The sequence below is a fragment of the Vipera ursinii genome (assembly GCF_947247035.1).
Source record: "Vipera ursinii genome assembly, chromosome: 3".
In the NCBI taxonomy this organism is placed as follows: Eukaryota; Metazoa; Chordata; class Lepidosauria; order Squamata; family Viperidae; genus Vipera; species Vipera ursinii.
In genome coordinates this window covers 35,610,233-35,633,750 of record NC_139516.1, presented here as the reverse complement: position 1 = coordinate 35,633,750, position 23,518 = coordinate 35,610,233, and the positions used below count along the sequence as shown (strand labels likewise).

Here is a 23,518-nt window from a genome sequence, read left to right as displayed (position 1 = left end):
AATAAACTGAGAGTAGAAGTGCAGGAAATATCTGCAAAGCACACAATCTAAATACTTTCCTAAAACTAATGGGAAGCATCTGGAAATATTTTCTCTATGCAACAAAAAAGTATATTTACATAATAACTACAGAAACCCCAATGAAATTTCGAAGTCATTAATCAAATCAGATGTTTTACTATAAACAATAATCAGCATAATCAAACAGAAATAGCTTCAGTTTTCTAAATATTTATTCTGAAAGCACAGATGTTTACTGAATAATTTCCTCTGAAATTATTATAAATATGAAATTTATATGGTCACCATCTTAAAAATAATTCTGGATGGTTCAGAACCCAAAATAATAAAAACAACACAAATACAATTGTTCTTTTTTATACACACACCATGGCATCTTATACATAATCCCAGTCAACAATATATGATCAAGCACTTCTTATTTACTTATTTGTTAAATTTATTTGCCACCTAGCTTGCTGTGGGGCTACTCTTGGTGGCTTGGTTTTATAGGTTTTAATTATTAAATATATTTGGTTTTATACTTTTAAAATATTCAGAATACTTCCTCTCCTAGTAAGTGACGGTTTTCAGATTGTAATATTCCTGCCTAATGACTCAGATAACTGAAGCGATTCCTCTTCTAGTGCCTATTACAGAATTTAAAGAAAGACATTGAAATGCTTCAGGATAGTTACAAAGGTGAAAGCATTCTTTGGGATAAAATGCAACTACCATTTTTGTCATTTTTCTAGGCAGATTGATAGAAGTCTAGAGATTTATTTATCGATCTTTTTCAGATTGCAGATCTGAACCAAAATTCAAATATATTTCCATTTACGTTCTTCTGTAACTTTTAGGTAAAGCTTTTTTAAACATTTAAGTTTACACAGTTATCCATAGTGTTAATACCCATTTCCTATTCAGATTTTTAATTAGTAATGCATAAAAAAAACAAAAAAAAATCCAACTTTGTAGGAAACCAAAGAGTACCAGGCAATAGTCCCTGGAGGATATAAGAACTGGAAGCCAAGGGACTTTGCCATTACTTGCTCCAGCTGCAACCTGAACTTCCAAAGGATACTAAATTCACACTTCCTTTGCTAATCACCTTTGGAAATTAATTACAGGTAGTCCTCATCTTACGACTACAACTAAGCCCAAAATTTATGTTGTTAAGTGAAACATTTGTAAGTGAATTTTGCTCCATTTTAGGACATTTGCCCCAGTTGTTAAAAGTAAATCTCTGGAGTTGATAAGTTAATAACCTGGTTCTTAAGTGAATCTGGCTTCCCCATTGACTTTGCTTGTCAGAAGATTGCAGAAGGTGATCACATGATCCTGGGTCACTGGAACAGTCATAAGTATGAACCAGTTGCCAAGAATCTAAATTTTGATTACATGATCATGGGGACGCTGCAAAGGTTGTAATTGTGAAAACAGTCATAAGTCACTTTTTTCAGTGCTGTTGTAACTTTGAACGGTCACTAAGTGAGCTGTTGTAAGTTAAGACCTAATTGAATTCGCTGCTTTAAGAAAGTTGGACATCTTCAAAGTGACAAGGCTGGAGACACTGGGTGAGCGCCTTCAATCCTTACAAGGTTTTGGCTAAACAGATTAAGGGCTTTATAAACATTGGAATATTGATTTTGAGTATTAAGGGTTGGAAATTAATCCTAAAGAATGTATTTTTGTGGGGAAAAATATTTTCGATATTGAAGACATAACAAAAGACTTAACAAGATAAGCAACTTATAATGGCATTCAGACACATTATTGTGGAATTGCATCAGGACCTTGAATCATTGATATCAGTCTTGTTTGTTCTTAGGAATAATCAGTTCCAGATGAAGCACTTATAAAAAAACGATTTGCAATAAAATCTAGGAACATGAATAAAAATTTGTTATTAAACATACAAAAATTAATTAGATGAGGTTGTAAAAATCAAGAAGAAAATAAAAATGTCAATTGTGGAGAGTATTTGGAATAATTTCTTCATTTTAAATTGACAGAAGAGGCTTTTTAAAGTTTTGAAGACATTTGAGGCAAGACATTTGGATGGATTAAGCAAGTTTATGCCAAAAAAGCAAGTTTGTTTACACAATAGAAAGGAACACAAAGTTAATTTATTGGATCAAGGTTAAAATGTGACATATTCTTTTTGGACTTGCTGACATCCAAAGTAGAAAAATATTGGGAATTGGATATATTTACAGTTAATATGTTGGAGTCTTTGTCTCTACAGTCAATTCATATATCTTACTCTAAGAGGATCTAAATTGTCTTATCTAATTGTCTTTGTACTTCATGTAACAAATCTTTGTGAGCTTGTTCTCTTTAAAGGAGATATTGTCCTTTTTTGTCATGTTAAATTTCAGCCTTTTGTTTATATTGGGGTACTGGGACCACTTGATGCGTTCTAAATGTGGATTTCTTATAGTTAAAGTTAAGATATGGAATGAGCAGCTTTGCATTTTTTAATATTATTTTAGGACTTTGCTTGGACTTCTTGCTGACTCCTGGACTGGAGAAGACACTACACATTAGATTTGCCTGTAATTCAGATTTGAGTTGTGGGATGAACTATTTTATATTTGCTAATTAAGAGGAGGTGAAAAGATAATAACATTGATTACACTTGAGGTGGCAAGAATGGAGAAGTCACTTTCTTAGGATATTTTCTTTTTCTATTTTTTTTGTTTTGTTTTCTTGCACTTTTTTAAACCCCTCTTGCTATTCTTTTCTTTTTTAGCTTGTATTATACTTTGCTATTGTAATTAAAACTTTTAATAAAATTATTTTAAAAATGAAAATTAGTGCATCAAAGACCACAAATACCGGTACTTGTTTTTGATAAGGAAAATGGAGCATACAATTGCAGGATATACATAAATGTCAAAAACCTAGAACAAGTATATGAATTTGTGTATCTTAGTATATTTTTTTCTAAAATTAAAGGAACTGAGTGGAGTAATTTTAAAATGTGCAAATGTTAGTAGAAAGACAGTGCATAGTCTGTTATGAAAATGAAGGTAATGAAGGTAATCATAAGAAACAGAAATAAGAGTACTTCTGCCCACATTGGAAGTGACAATTGAATGTGTCAAAAGAAATGTAAAACTCCAACATGTTAGTTAAGAAGTACAGGTGGTTTCTAGAAAAAGAAAAACTAGAATCAAGAAGGATGGGTTTTGAATGAATGTAGATTTCATATAAAAGTGGAAAACTTCTATGAAAGAACAATAATGTGAGGTGATTTAGTCCTAAAGTGATGGTCCAATTGCAGAATAAATGTATGAAAGAAGAGTGTACACAGAGAAAAAAGGTATGATACAGCTATCTCATGCCATTAATAATGTTGGCATATTTTGGCATTTTATTTCTTACCGTCTTTCTGTGCTCTATATAAAATTATTTACCTGAAATGAGCATGTATATTTATTAGCAAGATGATTTAGAATTACATATAGTCCTTGATTAACGATTACAACTGGACTGGAACTTCTATCACTTGTTAAGTGAATTGTGCCCAATTTTACTTTTTTTTTCCTGTGGATGTTAAGCAAACCTGGTTTCTCTCATTGATTTTGCTTGTAACAAGTCAGCTGGGACGGCTGCAAATGCTGATCACAGAACCCCATGACGCTGCAATCATTGTAAATACAAGCTGGTTGCCAAGGGCCCAAATTTTGGTCTTTTGACTGTAGGGACATTGCTTAAGTAACTCCTTAAGTAACACCAGCTGCCTGCAATTAGTGCAGGTTCGCGTCCCACCAGGCTCAAGGTTGACTCAGCCTTCCATCCTTCCGAGGTAGGTAAAATGAGGACCCAGATTGTTGGGGGCAATTAAGCTGACTTTGTAATAATGCCGCTTGGGGTGTGTGTGAAAGCCCTAATAAGCAAGCATATACATAGAATGAAGGCTTACTGCTAAGCTTGTAAGCCGGCCTGAGTCTTCGGAGAAGGGCGGGATATAAATGGAATTAAAATAAAAATAAATAAAAAAGTTGGAAGTCACTTTATATAGCACTGTTGTAACTTCAAATGGTCACTAAATGATTGGTTGTAAGTTGAGGATTACCTGTACCTATGTAATACAAAATTGGTGGCAAATATATTTTTCTTAAGGACATTCATGTGTCTGTTATTAGGAGCAAGTTTTTGATTACTCCATCCCATGTAGAAAGTTGTATTTACTGTATTATATTCAATTATTATTCTGTTATGAGAATTGTTTGAGTATGCCTACATAAAAATGGTAATACCATTGTGTTTTCTTAAGGATCCTATTGGTCCACTTAGTTATCCATGTAGTCTGTATCACTTTTATTCATATTTATAACTTGCCTTTTGTTCAGAAGCATAAGGTAGTATACAGAGTGCTTCCTCCGTCTCTTTACCCCTACAACAATGAGATGTAGCTTCGGCTGAGAAAAGTAATTGACCCAAAGTCACCCATTGCCCTTCCCTTGCTGAGGATGGATGTGAACCTGGTTTCCTCTTGTACAAGTCAAACATATTAATTATTGAACCCGGGTGACTACTTACCCACTGACCTATTATATATTCCACTTTTCCATTTTGGGAAGCTCAAGGTGGCTTAGAGGCAAGGCAAAATGATACATCTTGTGATGACATAAGTTTGTTATTCTACTAGACTGCAAGAGTTAATAACTCATTTTTTTTATACTAACAGACAGTCAGTAAGCTAAAAGCAAGTCAGGAGGAAACAGTTGACAGTTGGATAGAGTACAAATTGGGGAAACAAAAGTGATCAGAATGAGATTATGTAAAAATTGGTTGCCTTGTGATAATCATTCTGTTTAAGCACTCAGAAAGAGTTGTTTGTTGTATCTTTAAAGATATACTAGCCTTTAGATCCATGGTGGCGAACCTATGGCACCCGTGCCACAGATGGCACACAGAGCCCTCTCTGTGGGCACGCGTGCCGTTGCCCCAGTCCTAGGCCTTCAGATGGGTTTTATAAAACCTTTTCGCTTTAGGCCTCTGCCGCCGTGTGCAAAAAAAAGGTTTAATCAATCAATCAAATTCAACTTCTTGCAGGAAAAAAAAAGATCTCGCAAAGTTGGAATTGATTGAACTTTTTAGTCCCACCCAGTGTGCTGTTACCACTGCAGCCATGCCCACCCAATGGGCCACACCCACCCAATGGGCCACACCCACCTGGCACCCGACAATACATAAGTGGGTTTTGGGTTGCAGTTTGGGCACTCAATCTCTAAAAGGTTTGCCATCACTGCTATAGATGATCCTTTCCATCTTTTCCCCCATATTTTAGAAAAAAACAATTTAAAGTTTTAATTGTTTATAATCAAGTTGTTTTCTGAGAACATGAGAATCAGAGTATGAATCCCTCTATAGTAGCTGTAGATATTGTAATACCAGAAAAGTATGAATAAGAAGACAATCTCAATACAAGAAAATTAATATTGGGGAGTTCAGTACTTATTTGAAGAAAGTCAGGAAAACTCTGGTTTCAGAGGGCTAGAGAGTAGATTAGACTAAAAAAAGAAAGGAAGCAATGGGGGAAACACCCTCCACATTATTACTAAGAAATGTACATGGGCGTGGTTCATGTAATCACCAGAGATTGTTTGACTCATGGTATATTCTACTTTTCCTTATTTAAGATTATAGACACATGCTAATTCACATATAAGGGAAGTCTGGGTCTGGACTAAATAATCCATGTTCTCCATTGTATAGGAAAAAGTTGCTTCACCCTATTGTTTTGTTTTGTTTTGCTGTAGGCAGATGCAACTTTTTATTCTGTTGCAGTTGCGGAGAAAGATGATTAGAAACTCACACCTTTTGAGAATAAATAGGAATTGCTAGATCATATTGCATTTAAATTGCTAATAAAAGCCAATTTCTTTGGAATCCTATTCTGATCCTGATGACTTCAGACACATTCATATAGGGTTTTTTTTTGGCAGCAGTACAAAATGCTTTGCCACTTCCTTATTCTAGGTTATATTCAAGTTTTAAGTCTAACCTATAGCCCTGTGATTCCTTGATAGTCTCATCCAAGTATCATATGCGTTAATTTCTGAACTCCAAAAATCAACCAGATGCTGCCATATGTTGATTATTTAATACTTCTCATTTAAGAAGCATCTAAATTTGCTTCCTCACAATCCCTATTCTGGTCTCCTTCACACACAAACATACAAAATACATATAATTGATGTTTTCATGTTAAGATGAGAAACTGATATTGAAAGTTATAACATGAAATCAAGTTTGATTTTGACTTAATGTCTTGTGTGACTCTAATAATTGTGCATTGAAACCATAGTTTACAACTTAGTCTACTGTGTGAAACCAGCCAGTTCAACAAAACTCAAATAAGCACAGGAGAGCACATGTTAATCCAGTCAGAGATTTGCCATCTAATTTCAGGTAGTCTCTTCATTGTGTCAGACAAAACTGAGCAGAGACACAGCTATCATTCAAATATTAAAAAAATAAAAAATCCATATAAAAACACAACCAGAAGCAAAACTGTTTTCTTTGGTTGTTATGTCAACATGTTAAAGTTTATAATCTGTTAATCTTAGCACACTTCAAAGCTTAGTCTATTGAGGAAGAAACAGTCACTAATCAGACTATTGAGTAACAGAATTTTTACCATAAATGGACATCCTTTAGCATTATAGATGAGTCAAATCCTTAAGAAGTACTGCACTACACCAAGTAAAATGACATTATTCCTATATAGCACTATTGTACCTAGAACCTTTCCCCACAAGCATGATAGATGATGGTCCCTTTTATGGTTTATTCAATGAACTGTGGTTAAAACAATCCATGGTTTACGAAGGTGTGTGAACCCACTGACAAAAGTTTATATAGCAGGCTACAGTGCTTTTTTTGTAAAAGAAAAAGGTGCTGGAACTCGCACATGTCATACCACCCGCCTTGCCTACCCTACAAGGTTCCATCCAAAAAAGGTGCCAGAACTCCGTTCTGAGCGTTCTATGAGAAAAAAAGCCCTGGCAGGCTATATTATATTGTTGTTTGGTTAGCTATTGTGATTTGTAAGCCAAGCTTCAATATATAAAACCAGATATTAGCACTTACTCTCATTTCTGTACAAAAATGTGAGCCTCATGATATTACTTAGTATTATTTACGCATCTTAAAACGAAGTTAGAGGGTTAGAAAAACTATAAAATGCAAATGATCCCAGTGCATTATGAATAAAGGGGCTGGAGTTAAGTATAAAGTACAATTTACACTGGCATTTTCCTTCCTTCCTTCCTTCCTTCCTTCCTTCCTTCCTTCCTTCCTTCCTTCCTTCCTTTCTTTCTTATAGCATGGCACATTACTATGTATGGGGGCTATTTCCACTTTTCCCCAGTCCATAATATTCTCTTTCTGACATAAAAATATAGTTCCATTTCACTAAAAGGAGTTTTTATCATATCTTTAATGAGATACGGACTCTAAGTCAGAGAAAAGAGACATAATCACAGACTGAATATCCTCAGTGTCTAAGCTAGCAGTGGGTGTGCAGCATATTCCCGCAGTTCTGAAAGGATGAGTCCAAGGCTGTCTGTCAGCTCAAATCACCTTGTCAGTCAGACTGATAATTTATAATTAAAGTGCTAGAAATAATAACCTTAAGGCATTTTGTTAAAGAATACAAGACATTTTTTATGTTATGCAGATCAAGGATTTTACCAAAAATGCTAGAAATGAGCACCTGAGGCCATTAAAATTTCATCAGACTGTTTTATATTTTAAAAATTAATGTAGCAAAGGCCACTTTTTTCATGACACTGAGAGAATCTCATCTAGAATAGTGTAAGTAGGTTGTGGTCTACTAGAATACTTTAGTCTACAGATTTCATCCGAACATAAAAAAATTCTCAAGTAAAAGAAATTTGGCCATGAAATCAGGTTCTTTGGGTTATACGGTAGATAACTGGTTGTTTTCTCCTTTGATAGAACAATCTTCTCAATAATCTTTTTTATTTGCAAGTTACTGCATTAAACAGGAGTTCAGCAAGATAAAATTAGCAGATGCCCACCAACTAAATAGCTAAATGTGCCTCTCACCCTATGCCAGTATTTTTAGTTATGGTTTATTGATGAAACCATGGCAGGCTAGATCACACAGATTAAGCAAACTACAGTTTACTAACTACAACAACCTCTCACAATACAGGTTAGCAAAAACAAACTATGTTCTCTCTTACAACTCATCTAATGACTTTAAGACATACTCTAGTGTCATTCCACAGCCTGACATCCTCCAACTGTGTTGGGAGTGCAATTCCCATAAATCTCAAACATCAGGAAGGAAGTAAAGTGCACACAGACTTTAATCACCTCAAGAATGGAGTGCTTGTAACATTCTTCTGGTTCAAGAATCCTGGTAACAGCTGTCCCAACTCTGTCAAGTTATCTATCTCTAAATATCAAGACAGATTTCAAGGGGTAAACCTGAACGAGTATTCTTTGTCAACAGAGGCATGTCATTCAATAGTGGTAAATACAAAGGCAAACGTGTAGGGAACGGCACCCTATTACTACTTCACTGGACCCCCGAAATGTTGCCAATATCTGGAGTGAGAACTGTCATATACTGAGGGGGGAAAACAGGAAATACTGTAACTCGAGTTCAGGCACCCTTTAGAATAGGGGTCTTCAAACTTGGCCCTTTTATGACTTGTGGACTTCAACTTCCAGAATTCCTCAGCCAGCATGCCTGGCTGAGGAATTCTGGGAGTTGAAGTCCACAAGTCAGAAAAGGGCCAAGTTTGAAGACCCCTGCTTTAGAAGACAGAGCCACTGGGTTCATCGGGGCTTTTGCTGCAGGGGCTCAATGTATTGGAATAAAGCAGCGAGTCTGATCAGACACACAGCAAAAATACTCTTTTCATGGGGTAGGAGAGCGAAAATCTAATGGTAACTCCCCCACCCTTTAAAAAAAAACCCTTACTGGGTGGGTTAACTTGCGAGCAGCGCGCAAATCGCCTCCCGTTTTCAAGTGGGGATTTCCTAAGTCGGGCAAGGAGCAAGAGATCGGCGGCGCTGCTTTCACACGGGTCGCTCGCAGCTAAGATTGATTCCGGAGGAGGGGAGCGTTAATAGAGCTGGCAAAAATACAAGCCTTACCTGTAGGTTAAGCTGGCGTTCGTTGGTCGCTCCGACGTCCTGTTTCTGGCACCCGAGCTGGCGTGGCACAGAAATCCGCGGAGCAGAGGGGTTGTTTTGTTCTCTCCGGGAGAAGGCGGGTCCCCAAGCAGCGCCCAGCCAGTCCGAAGAGGCTCGAAAGGGAGGGCCGCGTTGGGTTGGGGTTGACCCTTTTTTTTTTTTTTTTTTTGCACTCAACACCACAAACGGGCTGATGTCATCACAAGGGCCCTCGGTGTTTCCTGAAGCAATCGAAGCAGGCTGGCAAGCAATAAGGCGGGTCTTGCTCCTTATTCCGGGAGCCGGACAAGACCGATCTTCTCAGAACGCAACTCTTTACCTAAAAGGAACTTTCCGGTGGCAGCTGCGCTTGTCAAAGAACTTGAAAAGTGGTGAGGAACCTATGACTTTCTTGAGCTGCTAAACTACAGCTCCCTGCTGTTCTGGGGAACACACTTTTGCTGAAAATCTGTCAACATCTGGAAAGCCCTCAATTCCCCAAACGAGTTTTTAAACAGCACCGGGAACTTGACAAACTTTAAGACGTTTGGACTTCAACTCCCAGAATTCTCCATCAGCTTTCATTAATGGGGTGTGGAAGCTGTTGGAACCGAAGTACAAAATTTACAGTGACTTTCAGCCGGTGCTTCTTTAGCAGCTACATTTCTGTAGTTAAATACAAAATGAGGGATTTGAAATCTAGTTGATTTCATTGCATCTTTTTACATTTCATCATTTTATTTTTTTTAGTTATCCCCATTGCTAAAATAGTGAAATGTTATCTTGTAACTGTACACAGTGAGTTACTTATTCATTTATGAATTTTAGACACCTTAATGATTGTATTGTTTACTATTGCTGTTTTTTAAAGGAAGCAAAGAATTGATTCACATGTTTAAAATGTTATTAGTTGATGAAGTAACATTTTCTTCCCACAGAATAACTGATATCATAAAACACAACCATTCTAATTTTGAATAAGAGCTCAGAATGCAGATGCCTCCTGCTGTTAAATTGCAATACTACAACTCGGTTTTTTAAGGTCATTCAGGTACACAAAAATGCCATTTCTTCTAAAATCAGAAGTATTGTATATCATGGAGGAAACATCCAGATCAGATTTCAGATTTTAAACCTGAAACCAATTATTTTGAAGCAATTCCAAATTAAAATGGCAATACACCTTATTGTAACCAAGGAGTAGGGTTCCCTATAATTAGAATAAATGAGTTATTGGCAATGATAGGTTGATTAAAAAGAAATAACAGCGAGGCAAAATGCAAGTGAAGGTTGCTGTTGAAGATCTCTATTCCTCACATGGTACTTCTCAGTTTTAAGCATTCTTTCTGACAATGACCTCTAGTTACATTTCTGTATTTTCACATGTGAGATTGCATGTGGTGATGCAGAATCTTTAATATTCCTTACTGGAAAGATCTGAATGTCTGATTTGTATTTATTTTGTAAAGTTTTATTACAAGGCAGAATAAGAAAACAACATAATCACATAATAACAATCAGCATTTAAAAGGAATATTGTTAAATATCAGGTATTACAAGATGCATAGGAAAGATGAACAAGTAAAAGAATGTATAATAAAATGGGTTAAACATTTTGGTTACAATGTACAAAGAGAACAATGGGAAACTATGTAGCTGAAAAGACTGAAATTGACATTATGTTATAACCTGAAAGAGAACTTTTATAAAATGATGTATCATTGGTATATGTCAGGGGTCGGCAACCTAAAAAAGAAAAAGAGCCACTGGGAACCGGTTCCATCACAAATTAAAAAAAGAGGGAGCCGCGTGCGTGTGTCCATGCACGCGCATGCCCAAAAAGGTTTTTTGCGCATGCGCGGACGCACGCGGCTGCCATTTTTTTAAAAATGAGATGGAACCGGTTCCCGGTGGCCCGATGGCGACGGCCCGTCTGCAAAGCTGCCGCTTTCGGCAGCTTTGCAGACGGGCCGTGGCAGCTTCCTCAAAGAGCGGCGCCCCTGCCCATTCCGAGAGGTGCGCGCGCACCTCTCCGAACGACCGGAGTTGCGCGCGCACCTCCCCAAACCTTTGGGGAGGTGCGCGCGTACCTCCGTGCGAAGGGGCAGCGGCGCCGCTCTTTGAGGAAGCTGCCGAAAGCGGCAGCTTCCTGAAAGAGCGGCACCGCTGCCCGTTCGTGCGGAGGTACGCGCGCACCTCCCCAAAGGTTTGGGGAGGTGCGCGCGCACCTCCGGTCGTTCAGAGAGGTGCGCGCGCACCTCTCGGAATGGGCAGGGGCGCCGCTCTTTGCGGAAGCTGCCGCGGCCCGTCTGCTAAGCTGCCGCTTTCGGCAGCTTCACAGACGGGCCGCGGCGGGCTTCCTGAAAGAGCGGCACCGCTGCCCATTCGCGCGGAGGTACGCGCGCACCTCCGGTCGTTCGGAGAGGTGCGCGCGCACCTCTCGGAATGGGCAGGGGCGCCGCTCTTTGCGAAAGCTGCCGCGGCCCGTCTGCTAAGCTGCCGCTTTCGGCAGCTTCACAGACGGGCCGCGGCGGGCTTCCTGAAAGAGCGGCACCGCTGCCCATTCGCGCGGAGGTATGCGCGCACCTCTCCAAAGGTTTGGGGAGGTGCGCGCGCACCTCCGCCCATTCGGGGAGGTGCGCGTGCACCTCTCCAAACGGGCGGTGCCACTCTCCATTTGGAGAGGTGCGCGCGCACCACTGCCCGTTGGAAGAGGTGCGCGCGCACCGGGCGGCTGGGAGCCGCAAGAGACGGCTCCGGAGCCGCAGGTTGCCGACCTGTGGTATATGTCATCAGACAAATAGTTTAGAATGTATAAAGTTACCTGAAATTTATGTTGGAAATATGAACAACAAGAAAGGACATTTTATTATGATTGGTGGACGTGCAAAAAAGCCAGAAAATTTTGGGTGCAAATACATAGCACCAGTTCAGAGGATCTTAAGGATTAATATGCAATTGAAACCAAAGATTTTTCTTTCGAATTTGATAAACAGCTGGAAAAAAGTCATTATTATATGCATAGAAGTATTGCCCACTATAGAGAGTTGGTGGAATTGATGGAATTTGCAGTGGTAGCTGAATTGACTTCCTCAATTAGAGAAAAGACAATATGTGTGTTTATTGCTGACTTGAAGCCCCTTCTAGAGGAATAAGATTATTGACATTAGAGGGACATGATTTACAGTTGGGATGGCATTCGTTCATATGGTATGGGAAAAATAGAATACACAGCTATTTCCAGAGACATTATATTAGGAATTCTTTATTGATGGTTTGGGAGAAAATAAAGCCAGATTGGCTCTCAACGATGGAAGCGTTAATATACCCAAATATGTTTAACATGGGAAACATTATAAGATATAAAGACCTACTAACAGAAACGGGGAAGCTGAAAACCAAACAACAATTAGAGGAACAAGGAATAAAGAAGGATTGGTACATGAGAACGCAAATACAATCTAGATATGAAAAAGATGCTAAAATAGATGGTTTTAATTTGGGGAGAACAGAGTTAGATCATAGATGAAATACTTATGGGAAATGAAGAAAAATGGATTAAAAATGTATAGCTACTTACTATATAGGGAATTAGAGGAGGAGCAAGTTAAGGAGTCAATGATAAAATGGTCAAGAAATTTTGGATATACGACTGAATTAGATACGTAGATGGCAGCAACTGTGGGAAAGAAACTATAAACTGACAATGGCGACAGCGAATAAAGAAAATATGTACAAGATGTTCTACAGATGGCATATGTCTCCAGAAAAACTAGCTAAAATGACTAAGGACAAATCTATGAAATGTTGGAAATGCCATCAAATACCAGGCTCTTTCTGTCATATGTGGTGGACGTGTGCAGAAGCTAAAACCTATTGGAACATAATCAAATCATGGATAGAAAAGATGATACAACAACATATAGAATTAAGACCAGAAATATTCCTGTTGGGTATTTTACCAGAGAAATATAGTAAAGAGAACACATATTTGATTATTCATATAACCACTGCAGCTAGGATTGTATTTGCACAAAACTGGAAGGCACTGAAAGCTCCTCCAGAAGAAGAGGTGATCAGGAAAATAATGGCATGTGCAGAAATGAATAGATTAACAATGATAATTAAAGATAACACAGAGTCAGAGTATTATGAAATTTGGGGAAAATTTTATGAGTGGGTGAAAAAGAGAATATGCTTAAAAGACAGCAACACTAATTTAGATTGAAGAAAAATGAGGAGATAAGGATATTATCATACCTAATATAGACATTGAAAATCTAAGGAGAGGAGCTGCTCGGACATCACCCCTGAACTGTATCGGAAGAGAAATGGGAGGGAAGAAAGGAGAGGAGAGAGGGAAGAGAGTAGAGGAGGGGGAAGGAAGTAGGAAAGTTGGAGGGAAAGAGGAGGAGAAGTGGGGAGAAACGGGAGGGGAGTGGTGAGGGAAAGAGGAGAGGAGACGAAGAAGAGGGAAGTAGGAAAGAAAGGAGAAAGGGAGAAAGAAAGTAGAGAAGAGGGAAGAGAGAGAAGGAGGGTGGATACAGTGAAAGGGGAAATGGACGAGCAGCACCCAAACTTACGTGTATGTATCTATGTATGGCGATATATAATACCTATAGCATTACTGATATAACAAATGTTAAATACTTGAAAAAATGTTTATATTTCATTGGTTAGTTTGTGGTATATTAAAGGAACTGTGAAAAAAAAGAAGCCCCTTCTAGACTTTTTGCATGAAACAGGAAAAAATAAAACTTATGACTTGCGGTTTTGATGATTAGAAAAAAAAAGAAGAAAACGTTTGTTTCTGTAACCATGGAATTAAGAGATAATTTTGTATTTGTACTTATAATTGCTATAAAAAAATAGTAAGGTTCTTTTTATTTTTATTTTCTGAATGACTGGATTTTTCTTTTCGTTTTTCACTTTATATTAGTTCTGGTTAGTTTTTAATTAAAATTCTTTAAAAAATTATAAAAAAGGAATATGAAGAATATATCATGACTCAAAAGAGCAAATTAAAGAATATCCAGAATTTAAAAGTGTTCAGGAATACAAAGAAAAAAAACATATTTTTTCTCTGCCATAGAACCCCAGAGAGATGACCACAGACAGACTTCTTCAAAGCCACCAAACATGCAGCACTCTTCCAGTTAAACCTAAACTGAAGTTTCATTCCATGGGCATTTTGACTAGCTTTTAGAAGCTCGAAACCATATTTTAAAACATCTGCTTTTCAATGGTCTCATCTTATTGAATTTTTCCAAGGACAAGAAGGGAAAGTCTATTTTATTTTGGAATGCTTTGCTCTCCTGCCTCTCTTTCTTGATTGTTTCCAAGGCAGTATCACTTTCCTCCTTTCCTCACATTCCATTACATCAGAGTATAATTCAGAAATGGATGTTTCACTGAATCAGCAAAACCTGACTGATGTTTTAAAAGTGAAAAAGGAAATACAAATGACAAACCAAGAAAGTGACCTGGATAATTTTTTATTACTGGATTTACAAAAGACACTTGTTAAATATTGCTAACCATTCTGTTAACACCATTTGTGGGCTAAACCATTATTTAGTTTTTATCCCCCTCACTTTTCATTTCCTGTATTCAAATCTCTGTTAATTTTCCCTCATTTTTCTCCAAGAGTCCTTCTCAATTTCCCTCAAGGTCTTTATGTCACTCCATTGTAGTTCTCTCCCTGAGACACGTTGCTTTTCACTCTTCAGCTTCTTTCTAGTTCATGTTCTATAAAAGCTTTCCCCTCATCTTGGTCACCCCCTTTTTCCTTCCATTTAAAATGCAGCCAGGTGGGGATTTCCGGTTTCACCCTGTAGCGATGTGTCCGAGGGATTGCAGGCTCTGCACCCCACAGCTGATTTTGCCCTGTCAGGGGACCCTAACTGGGTCAAATGTCACCCCAGAGAGGCAACAAAGGAGGGGCACTCTGATGATTGTGGAATGATGGTGGTTGATCTGCTCAATCTGGGGGAAGCCCTTCAACCCAACAGGAGAAAGGCTAGTCCAAGCTACCAGCAGCCGAAGTCCAAGAGCACAAACCAGAACAACAGTGAACATCGTGCTTGCAACTGGGTGAGAAGATCGATCTTCTGTCTTCTATTTTGTAATTGATTCCCTTGGAAAAAAATCACCAAAGAAATCATCTGAAAGTGAGAAGGGAGGGGATTATACCACCAACCTTCCATAGATGGAAGTGACAAATTAACTTCACAGGGGAAAGAAATACATTGAAGTGAAATTAATAATGTTATAGTCTTGATAAATTTGAAAATTAAGAATAACCGTTAAGATTTTACATCTGAAAGAGTGTTGATGAATATACATATACATATGTGTGTGTGTGTGTGTGTATCTTTGTTTGAAAAGTTGGAAAATAAATACTACTGACATAGAACAACAGCAACACTGACTCAGAAATTGGCAAGACACCCAGAAACAAAGAATAATCTGTTCCCTTGAACTTTAATAATTTTCAGCCAAATAGAGAAAAGCTGGGAACAAAGAAAGTAAACATACTGGACCATATATCACAAATTGAGAACTATATTTGCTTCAAAAACTGCTCACCTTCTAGGATTATAAATATTTACTAACCTGTGATCTTGCTTAACAAATGTCTGCAGAAAAAGAAAAACTTTAACTATTGGCTAATCTTCTAGGGGGGAATTTTACTGGATAGTCAAACATTTTGGACTGCAACCTTGGCTGGAAGATAAATTCTAAGACTCTTGAACAGAAGAAATGTTATGAAATACTGCCTTCATTGGTGCTTTGATAATTGGAAACACACTGGATTTTATTTATATATATATATATATATATATATATATATATATATATATATATATATATATATATATATATATATATATGTATATATATATATATATATACCATATATATATATATATATATATATATATATATATATATATATATATGTGTGTGTGTGTGTGTGTGTGTGTGTGTGTGTGTGTGTATGTGTATGTGTATGTGTATATATGTGTGTGTATATATATATATATATATATATATATATATATATATATATATATATATATATATATATATATATATATGTATATATATAGTCATGGCCAAAATTGTTGGCACCCTAGAAATTTTTTCAGAAAATCAAGTATTTCTCATAGAAAAGTATTGTAGGAACACATGTTTTGCTATACACAGGTTTATTCCCTTTGTGTGTATTGGAACACAACAAAAAAGGGAGGAAAAAAAGCAAATTGGACATAATGTCAAACAAAACTCCAAAAATGGGCCGGACAAAATTATTGGCACCCTTAACTTAATATTTGGTTGCACACCCTTTAGAAAAAATAACTGAAATCAGTCGCTTCCTATAACCATCAATAAGCTTCTTACACCTCTCACCCGGAAGTTTGGACCACTCTTCCTTTGCAAACTGCTCCAGGTCTCTCTTATTGGAAGGGTACCTTTTCCCAACATCAATTTTAAGATCTCTCCACAGGTGTTCAATGGGATTCAGATCTGGACTCATTTCTGGCCACTTCAGAACTCTCCAGCGCTTTCTTGCCATCCATTTCTGGGTGCTTTTTGATGTATGTTTGGGGTCATTGTCCTGCTGGAAGACCCAAGATCTCGGACGCAAACCCAGCTTTCTGACACTGGGCTCTACAGTGCGACCCAAAATCCTTTGGTAATCCTCAGATTTCATGATGCCTTGCACACATTCAAGGCACCCAGTGCCAGAGGCAGCAAAACAACCCCAAAACATCATTGAACCTCCACCACATTTCACTGTAGGTACTGTGTTCTTTTCTTTGTAGGCCTCATTTCGTTTTCGGTAAACAGTAGAATGATGTGCTTTACCAAAAAGCTCTATCTTGGACTCATCTGTCCACAAGACGTTTTCCCAGAAGGATTTTGGCTTACTCAAGTACACTTTGGCAAACTGTAATCTTGCTTTTTTATGTCTCTGTGTCAGCAGTGGGGTCCTCCTGGGTCTCCTGCCATAACGTTTTATTTCATTTAAATGTCGACGGATAGTTCACGCTGACACTGATGCTCCCTGAGCCTGCAGGACAGCTTGCATTCCTTTGGAACTTGTTTGGGGCTGCTTATCCACCATCCGGAGTATCCTGCATTGCAACCTTTCATCAATTTTTCTCTTCTGTCCACGACCAGGGAGATTCGCTACAGTGACATGGGTTGCAAACTTCTTGATAATGTTGCGCACTGTGGACAAAGGCAAATCTAGATCTCTGGAGATGGACTTGTAACCTTGAGATTGTTGATATTTGTCCACAATTTTGGTTCTCAAAATCCTCAGACAGTTCTCTTCTCCTCTTTCTGTTGTCCATTCTTCGTGTGGCACACACAGACACACAATGCAAAGACTAAGTGAACTTCTCTCCTTTTTATCTGCTTTCAGGTGTGATTTTTATATTGCCCACACCTTTTACTTGCCCCAGGTGAGTTTAAAGGAGCATCACATGCTTGAAACAATCTTATTTATCCACAATTTTGAAAGGGTGCCAATAATTTTGTCCAGCCCATTTTTGGAGTTTTGTTTGATATTATGTCCAATTTGCTTTTTTTCCTCCCTTTTTTGTTGTGTTCCAATACACACAAAGGGAATAAACCTGTGTATAGCAAAACATGTGTTCCTGCAATACTTTTCTGTGAGAAATACTTGATTTTCTGGAAAAATTTCTAGGGTGCCAACAATTTTGGCCATGAATATATATATATATATATATATATATATATATATATATATATATATATATATATATATATATATATATATATATATATATATATATAAATTTAAGAACTATATAAAATTTGGTTCTTTGGACTTTAAGATTGGCTGGTTTAAAAGGTGAAACACAGAGACTATGGTATTGGTGAAAGAACATCTGGAAGGGGGAGATAAAATGGATGCTGCACACCTATTAAAAAGTGGCAGGAAACTACATCTAATATCCTCTTTTGAAAGCCCCAACCTGGAACATCAGAGATCTGCAGGGGCAATAATTCAAGACAAGGCAAATACTTTCCAGGAGGAAATGTATACAATGCTGCAACAGATTCAAATGATAATAATTTCAAATCATGAGATTAAAAACAACTTTGATGGCATAAATGAGCACATTTCCAACTTAAACTTAACAAGTAAAAAATTCTCAGAAAATGATGAAAAAGAATGAAGAATAGACCAGATAACAGAAAATAAATCAGAGGTCAGCAACCCAAAAAGAGAAACTATAGATCAGGAGAACTACAAACTAATCCAAACAAAAGAAAATTTGCAAGGTTTTACCATAACAATGGAAAAGATATTCTATATTTTAGGACCTCAAAATCAACTTGAAGATTGGAAAGAAAGTCTAACAAATGGACTCTAGAGCAGGGGTGTCAAACTCAATTTCACTGAGGGCCGCATCAGCATTGCGGTTGCCCTCAGGTGGCTGGGTGGGTATGGCCAGGGTGGGTGTGGCCTACTGGGTGGGCGTGGCTAGAGTGCGTATGGCCTACTCAGAGCAACCAGGACAATCATTAAAGTTTGGGAGACAAAAAATACCTAACTTGTTTTTTCTATTCCCAATAGCATTCACAAAAATACAGGAAAAACTCCTAGGTAAGTTGAATACACTAATTTGGAAAACTACTTGGCAAGAGAAGAAGGCTAGAATCGGATTTGAAAGATCTGATGTGATCTACCTGAGGAAATACTACTTGATTAAACACTTGTTGGAATATAGTTAAAAGAATAGATATATTATGGATATAAAGGGGTCTCACAGTAAGAGAGATAAGACATACAGGTAGTATAGTATTTTTTATAATATATGAAATGTGAAAATATTGGGATGGTATATGAATGAAAAGGTTGGATTTAAAGGTTACTAACTTTGAGAAAACTATGACTGATAAGAATGGTTTGAATACAGAGGAGAAATTAAGAATTTTGCAAACAGGACATATAGTGATTTAACAAGATGATTACTATAAATACAACTGAAATATAAAGTGATAAAAAGATGCTATGTGCTGATGTTATTGTTACTTGTATAAATACAAGAAAAAGGTATATGTTTAACTTTATATGTATTGAATTTTAAGGATATCTGCTAAATGTTGATAAAAGAAGAATACCATTGGATGAAGAGAAGATCAAAGAAATATATCACTAATTAACATATTTATTATGGAATTATAGAATTAATTATTGTTTTGTAAACATTGAACCCAGACAACATGCTGTTTACTAAGCACTAAAGAATGCTATTGTAAAAAAATTAATAAAATACATTGAAAAAATAGAATGCAGCCAGGTGGGAGTAAACACTTGTACCAGAGAAGATGCCAAGGCCTCCAGCTGTTCCACTTTCAAACCCTCTACTTGAGCAGGAAGCTGTGGTTGAACCAATGGCTGTTTCAGAGGTAGTAATGTGGGCTTGTGGCTGACAATGAGCCCCAATGGCTAGAAATGTGTTTTTAATTTTTGTGTTTTAATTTTTTTTTCTCTACCAAGTGAGGCGTGTTTCTTTTGCAGATGCATGTCTACTGACATATAGTCAGTGATGGGATTCAGCCAGTTTGTACCAGTTCGGCAGAACCGGTGGCTAATTTTTTGTTCCCCAGGCCCAGAATGGACTTCCAGAAGCAGTATCCACACAGAGAACTGGTTGTTCGCATATTTGAATCCCACCACTGCATATAGTCAGTGGTGGGATTCAAATACGTGAACATCTGGTTCTCTGTGTGGATGCCACTTCCGGAAGTCCATTCTGGGCCTGGGGAACAAAAAATTAGCTACCGGTTTTGCCGAAGTGGTGCGAACCGGCTGAATCCCACCACTGCATATAGTCCTATATGTCTCCTCATGGGGATCTTTAAACAGTCAAGTTTTGTTGCGGAGAAGTTTTCTTTTTGTATTTTATCTTGCAGATTTACCAGAGATGCTGTCCATTAAAAATGAAGCTGAGCAACAAAATGCTGAGTAGACTATTTGCCTGGGCAGAGATGGAGGCAGCTGTAGAAGTCACTACTGAACTGGAAGAAGATTTCCAGGTGAGGATCCTGGAGATGTGAATAAGTCTAGACCAGTGTTTCTCAATCATGGGAACTTGAAGATGTGTGGACTTCAACTCTCAGAAGTTATGGCCTGAAACTGGCTGGCAGAGAAACAAGCCAAGTCTGCTCTGCAGAAGGAACTGCTCTGGTCTTGAGTCAGGTGAGAACTAGAGAAATTAGCCCCTATATAGGCTTTTACATTGGAGGCCTTAAGGATACCTAATTTGGAGAGGGGGAGACCACAATATTATTGTAGGCAGGGGAGTGCATTTCTTTTTTATTTCTTTTTTCTCCCCCATCCTTGAAAGCAAGGAAATTTTAAAAAGCTGTTCAAACATTGCAAGTTCAGCAAAGGCTTGAAGGATACTTTAAGAGTTTGCCTACTCTATGGAATTCTGAAAGAAAAACTAAGAAAAAAAGAGTTTTAACAGAGGCAGCTTTAGCATTTAAAAGAACATTTGAGGTTGGGGATAGCTCCATGGAAACTGTATTATACAGCAGCACTTAGGAGTGAAAGCAAATGGGAGTAATTTATAGTAGCATGCAGGAAGTAATAGGTCAGAATGAATAGTGCTACAGTAGAAGCCAAGTGCAGAAAATGTAAATAAATGTTCAGAAAGCCTGTTACTCAGGGGAAAGAAACAAGTCATTTGCTAAAGCAAAGCACCAAATCATTATTTTAATCATGCATGCCATGGATGACAAAACTGATGCTGCAAGGGAAACAAGGATAGCTATTAAATGACCTGGAAATTTATACCATAGAACAGAGGTCCCCAACCTTTTGGGCAGCAGGGATCGGTTCCATGGAGCGAGGTTTTTCCATGGACCGGAGGGGGCATAAGTTTGCATGCTGCTTGCATCCTGCAGATGGGGCTTCACTGGTTTGTGCGGACCACTTTCTGGCATGCCATGGACCGGGACTGGGGATTGGCGACCCCTGCCACAGAAAGTTAAAATTAAACCAGCAAAACAGCTCATAACAGAAGTGAATGGCAATACTCAATGGCAATAATTGGGTATTGGTTCTGCTGAAACTAGTTAAAACATCATGTGAATTTAAGCAGTATTTCAGATATGCAAACAACAGAGATCTAACTTATAGTATACAGGAAGAAAAATCATTTGTTTTGGAGTGATAATTGTAGGGTAGCATAAAATATAATAAAGAAAATATGTTAGACTCATATGTTGTGAAAACAAATGAATGTATGACAAATGACCTGTGATCAGCTGAGGAGGTGACACAGAATTAGAAGGCTGATAAGGATCTTTACCTATTAACAGATTTTATTAAAAAGCACACACATTTGTGAACTGAAGACTTCTGATTTTTTATCACCATAGATTAATGTGGCTTTCTTATAACTAGCATCACAGAAACCATTGAGGGTAAGTTGAAAAAAGTATTGGTTGATGTTGAGTCTGTGTTCACAGATAGCATCCCCACACACTAACATCCATATTTACATAAAGATAAGGCAATATTACATGAAAATGCTAGACCCAAGTTTTCACAAAGTATGTCCACCTGTGTAAGCCATAAGCAAAAAGGTAGAACCTGAGTTGGCTTGTATGGAAGCCAGGGTTTTTCTTCTCTCAAAGAAACTAATTAGATCCCTGGCTGCTTGGTTCTAAAACAGGGGTCTTCACACTTGGCCCTTTTATGACTTGTGGACTTCAACTCCCAGAATTCCTCAGCCAGGCAGGTCCACAAGTCATAAAAGGGCCAAGTTTGAAGACCCCTGTTCTAAAAGAATGAAACTGCCAGGATCAATGGCAATTTAAAGTTATCATTAATTTACTATTAAAGGCTGAGCAATAGTCCCTTGCCTAGAACTGGAGACATTTCTGCTAAGCCTAGCAAAGGCTTATACACAAATGGAATTGGAGGTTCTATTTCCATTCTACAAAATAGAACTCAACATGTTGTATTATCATGCATATGTCTGTATAGGTAAACATTCTGAAAAATGGAGATTAGATGGAGATTACAGTAGATGGAGACTCCTTTGTCATGTATTATCTCATAGATTCTGAGAATCTTCTTATTGTAGCTGGAATTATTAAAGAAAAAACAGGAGAGATCAAACACTTCCCAGAATGACTGAAATACAGTTTTGTGAGGGCCATGATAAAATTACCATGAGCAAAGATTGTTTTCTGGGTTACTGTATCATCCAACATGAACACTACATATTGGATAAGTAAAGATGTAGGCTCTAGCATTATATTTTTGCTTGGTTGGTGAGAATGTTCTGTTGGTTAACAATATGTCCAAAGGATGACACAAATCTCCCTCCCACCCCCAGTTCATGAGCAGAATTGACATGTTTTGCCCTGGTGAAAAATTAATAAAAGTTCAACAGGATGAATTATTAAAAACACAATATTTTTAATTGTAGTAGATACATATTCAAAATTGCATACTTTCTATTTGCATACCATAATGCATGCAACAGCAAATAAAAGGCCAGCAATGTTGTTCTTAGACATTACCTTATATAACAGCTTAATTTTAGAATAGTATTCAAAACAAGTTGAACAATAATCCCATGTAGAAAAACTAAATTCTCCATTTGACAAACTGTATTAGCAAGAGGAATGTTAGTGAACAATCAGAAAATTCAAAGAAAGAACTGCACATTTTATAGCACAAAGACTGCTCCAGATAACACTTGGAAACAACATAATAATAGCTGAAGAAAACAAAGATATTCAATGAAAACACTTTCAATTCTAATTTTTGATTTAACAGTAATAATGCCTGCCTGAAGTAGAGAAATACATACCGTAGTTGTTGCTTCACAGTGGTCAGTATAGATCAATCATGGCAAACCTTTCAGAGACCGAGTGCCCAAACTGCGACCTAAAACCCACTTATTGTTGAGTGCCAAGTGGACATGGCCCACTGGAGGAAAATTCCACTTAGCATTAGGATTAAGTCACCATGAACTCATAGAGCAAAATGGATATCACCAACAAACTCAGAGTGCTTGGGTATGGTTAGGAGGGTATTTACTTTTCTAGGCTGCCCTATCTATGTTTCCTGGAAAAATACATGGGAAAATCCCATTGGAGGAAAATTCCACTTAGGGTTAGGTCACCATGAACTCATACAGGAAAATGGACATCGCCATTTATTTATTTTTGCACATGGTGGTGGATGCCTAGAGCGAAAAGTTTTTATAAAACCCAGCTGAAGGCCTAGGATTGGGGTGATGATGTGTGTGCCAACACAGAGGCTCTGTGTGCCACCTGTGGC

At 37.7% G+C, this 23,518-nt stretch overlaps 1 protein-coding gene across 2 annotated transcripts in view; it reads right to left on the bottom strand.

Annotated features, from left to right (window-relative positions):
• Positions 1 to 9,358, bottom strand: part of CSRP1 (cysteine and glycine rich protein 1) — a 33,495-nt gene extending 24,137 nt beyond the window's left edge. The window contains exon 1 of one of the 2 annotated variants that reach the window (XM_083358271.1): positions 9,157 to 9,358. The gene's annotated coding sequence lies outside the window, so the exon portion shown is untranslated. Of the gene's footprint in view, positions 1 to 9,150 lie in introns of both variants that reach the window. The other variant, XM_083358270.1, reaches the window with a different exon arrangement.
• Between the last annotated feature and the right edge of the window lie 14,160 nt (positions 9,359 to 23,518).